Genomic DNA, 4,027 nt, shown 5'->3' with positions numbered 1-4,027 from the left:
TCAAACTCGTCAAAGGTTCTTCTGCATTTTCCTATCTGAAAAAAGACCAAAGCCAAACAAAAGGAAAAAAAAAAATCTCTCTCAAGCACGTGTCTGCTACAGTCAGATTCACAAATCGTGGGCAGGAAGTTGCTCTAATTTATTTAACCCTTCCCTCCAGGCATGTTCCCTGGATGCTAGGGGGAGACAATTCGGAGGCAGGGTCAGGCCTCAGGCTGGAGAGGGCCGCCTGGGCCAGCAGGCCGAAGCCGCCCGCGGCACCGGCTCGGGGCACCAGCCCCGGCTTCCTCCGTCTGCACGGAGCAGGCGGCGCCCAGGCGTCCGGACCCTCTGGATCTGCGTCGCTCGTTCTCCCGTTCTGAGCGTGTCTGGTGCTCGGTGACCCAGAAGGCAGCACGGCCGGGCGGAGAGCACGTGCATCAGGTGGGAAGTCAGCGGGGCAGCCCTGGGCCTCGACCTCTCCACCCCACCGCAAAGCGGGAGTAAGGATACCTTCCCGTGGAGGGGAGTCTAACGAAGCCGCCCTTATTCCCCGGCTCACTCTCCATGCGAGGCGCTGGGGTGGGGCGCCGATGAGCACCAGGGCCCCATCCGCAACCAGCTTCAGGGGACATGGCAGCCCCAGCAGAGGGACAGATGCGGTTACCTGGGGGGTCCCCAGGGAGGCCACTTTCGGGGAGCGAAGCCTCTGGCATTGAGCTAGGGGCCTCCAGGGGGGTCTTTGTTAGACAGCTGGTCACCTTGGAGGTGTCTGCCACGAGCAGTGAGGCCAAACAGGGTAGGGGCCTGAGCCAGGGCCCCAAACTGCCAGAAGGCTCCTTGGGGACCTGGCAGCCACATCTTCCGAAAGCTCCATTTTCTCATCTATCTGCAAAGTGGGGGTGTTAATAGCACCTGACTCTCAGAGGTCCCTTGAGGGTAAAACGAGAAGCTTTCAAATCTGCTGAAGGGCCTGACAGCTCCCTGCAGTCTCCAGAGAGAGCCCAGAAAAAGGGCCCGGCCCCGGCAGGAAGTGGCCGGGTCCAAGCAGGTCATGTGCCAACCCCACGGCCACATCTGGGGCTCTGGCTGGCAGGAAGGGGAAGCTTCCAGAAAGCAAGTTGCTTGGCCAAGGATGTCTCTCCTCCAGTGTCAATGCCCGGTGCAGAAGCCAGCTCGGGCCCCTCCTGTGGCCGCGCACTTCTCTCTAGAAAGACAGCTTAGAGCACCTCAACTGCAGCCATGAGGGTGCCTTCTCTGTGTCCCCAAGGCCAGCACAGAGCCTGGCACAAGGGGCACACCAGAACCTTGCGCTCGAAGTCCAAAGTCACCAGAACTATCCTAGGATGAAGTGGGCTGCTGAGAAAGGAGCGAGCCCCCGGCCCAGGGTGTGCAAGCAGAGGCTGGGGACGGGCCTGGATGGGCGTCACAAAGTGGACTCCATCAGCCAGGATACAAGATATCAGTGATTGTCACAATCATAACATCAACTATGTCACCGTGGAGCTCAATAAGTACCGGCAATGCTAAGATCTTAGATCTTTTTTATTAGAATTTTTTATTTGCCAAACTCTCTCACGCTGTCAGAACAAGTTAAACAGTACGGCGACATATGAAGAAAAATCTCACGTCAGCCTCCCTCCAAGGCCTGCCTCCCTCCCACGAGCTGAGTCCCCAGGGCTGACAGGCGAAGGTGTTAGCCTTCCAGGCACCTGACAGAGAGAAGCCCAGTTAATTCTTCAGGGAAGTAAAGCCATGGGCCCGGGGGCCCCACATGGATGGAGGCTGCAGGCCGGCGGGGTTTGAGTTGCATCTCCAAGGTCTTCTTGGGGTCCCAGGTTGCCCGGCTCAGCCTGCTCGCTAGCCTGCTCCTCTCCTGGTGGCTCCTGCCAGCCTGCAGGACACACACACCCAGTAGGACCTGAGTCTTGAGCCTCAATTCGCAGGTGGGGAAACTGATGCTTGGAGAGGGCAGGTGACTTGTCTGGTCACACAATGACTCAATGGCCGAGAAAGGCAACGATGGCGATCCCTCGTGTCTAGAATTCGGCAGTTTATGATGTTCCATTGCATCTACTTCACCCACCCTCCTACTTCATCCACCTATCCATCCATCCATCCACTTATCTGTCCATCCACCCACCATCCACCCACCCATCCATCCATCCATCCATCATCAATCCACTTATCTATCCATCTATCCACCATCCACTCATCCATCCATCCATCATCAATCCACTTATCTATCCATCTATCCACCATCCACTCATCCATCCATCCATCATCAATCCACTTATCTATCCATCTATCCACCATCCACTCATCCATCCATCCATCATCAATCCACTTATCTATCCATCTATCCACCATCCACTCATCCATCCATCCATCATCAATCCACTTATCTATCCATCCATCCACCATCCATTCATCTATCCATCCATCAATCCACTTATCTATCCATCTATCCACCATCCACTCATCCATCCATCCATCATCAATCCACTTATCTATCCATCCATCCACCATCCATTCATCTATCCATCCATCAATCCACTTATTTATCTATCCATCCATCCATCCATCCATCCATCCATCCATCCATCCACCCACCGTCCATCCATCTATCCATCCATCCACCCCCCATCCAGCCCCCAAACGCCAGGCCTTCCAAAGCCAGCAGCTGGAGGAGCCGAGGTGGAGGCGAGAGGAAGCTGGGCAGGGCAGCGGATGACGGTGGCACAGAAGGAGCCTCGCTGCCAAGGCTCACGCCATGTGTGATGCTGAGCAAGGCCCCTGGGCCCCCATCTCCTCACCTGCAGAATGGGACAGTCACACGGCACCCACCAAAGGGACACAGAGAGGGTGAAATGGGCCCACCTCTCACGGTTGCTGAGGATAGGGCCTGGTGTGGGGCTTCTGGGAGCACCGCTGGCGGGCAGGGGCTCTGGAGGCCTGGGGGCAAGAGGGTGGCGAGAGTGACTGCCCCGTGACACTTCACCGGGAACCGCCTCCGGGAGGCACCAAGGGCCGGCATGGCCGACGGGGCTTCCTAGGGGGAGCCTGGCGCTGAGGGGAGTTGGGGTCACCTTCCAATTGCTCAGGCATGACAGGTGGGCCCAGGGAGTGGCACCAGAGGCAGGTGAACTCTGGGGTGGTCCATGGTGAGCAGGCCCCGGCTGAGGGCTCTGCAGACACCATTCCCGAGAGCCTGCGCTTGGGCCACAGGGGAAGCTCCCTTATGGCCATCTACAGGCCAAGGAGGGGGCGTGGCCTCCAGAGGTCACCTGGAGATACCTGGGTAGCCTGGGCCCAGTGTGGTGGGAGAGCAGGAGGTCAGGTCTTCTAAGCCTATGGTTCTGTACTCCTCAAGGCTGGCACACGGAAGATGCCCCGCGAGTGTCTGCAGCTGGAACAAACAATTGAATAGATGAAGGGCTGGTTATGGGGTGACATTGGCCTAGGAGGGCCTCGCACGCCAGGCTCAGGCGTCTGGGCAGCAGCAATCCCTGGAGGGTGGCCCTGGTCCGGCCTACAGCGGGACAAGCTGGAGCCAGGGGAGCTATGAGGAGGCCCAGTGCAGCCGGGACGGTGGGGGAACATGTCTGAGCCCCGGGCTGAGTGAGGTACACAGCTGGTGCTCAATAAGAGACACTGACCTGCTGTGTTAATCGATTACACTCACCGCAGATCAAAGAGGGTCTCCAGAGGGCCCTGCGCCGGCTCCGTGAGGGCTCAGCTGTGCCAAACCCATCATCGGGATCCATATTGCAAGGGACCCGGTCTGCGCGTGAGTGCGGGGGCCCCGGCGGCCAGGGAGCCCGGCCATGCTCTGCCCAGACGAAGCGGTTCTGGGATTCTCCTGGGAGGGGCAGGGAGGGAAGCGCCTCTCGTTCTTCCTTGCCTCGTCTGTAAAAATGAAATTTCAAATAAACATGGGGAAAAAAGTCTTCAGCTCAGCTCGACGGAGAAAACAAGTCTCCTTAGGCTTGGAAGCTGGAGAGCGATGCTTGATGCCCCAGGCTCATCCCCCCGCCCCGCCCTACCG

At 58.1% G+C, this 4,027-nt stretch overlaps 1 long non-coding RNA gene across 1 annotated transcript; it reads right to left on the bottom strand.

The window, feature by feature from the left end:
- Positions 1-2,687: 2,687 nt before the first annotated feature.
- On the bottom strand, positions 2,688-3,879 carry LOC112485473. The gene is made up of 3 exons (XR_003048458.1): positions 3,665-3,879; positions 3,277-3,388; positions 2,688-2,934 (listed from the first exon to the last, which is right to left on the bottom strand). It is a non-coding gene; the product is annotated as an uncharacterized LOC112485473 (long non-coding RNA).
- Between the last annotated feature and the right edge of the window lie 148 nt (positions 3,880-4,027).

Source organism: Pteropus alecto, unplaced genomic scaffold (genome assembly GCF_000325575.1).
Source record: "Pteropus alecto unplaced genomic scaffold, ASM32557v1 scaffold5, whole genome shotgun sequence".
Classification (NCBI taxonomy): Eukaryota; Metazoa; Chordata; class Mammalia; order Chiroptera; family Pteropodidae; genus Pteropus; species Pteropus alecto.
The sequence above is the reverse complement of the archived record's forward strand: the minus strand, read 5'-3'. Positions and strand labels throughout refer to the sequence as shown.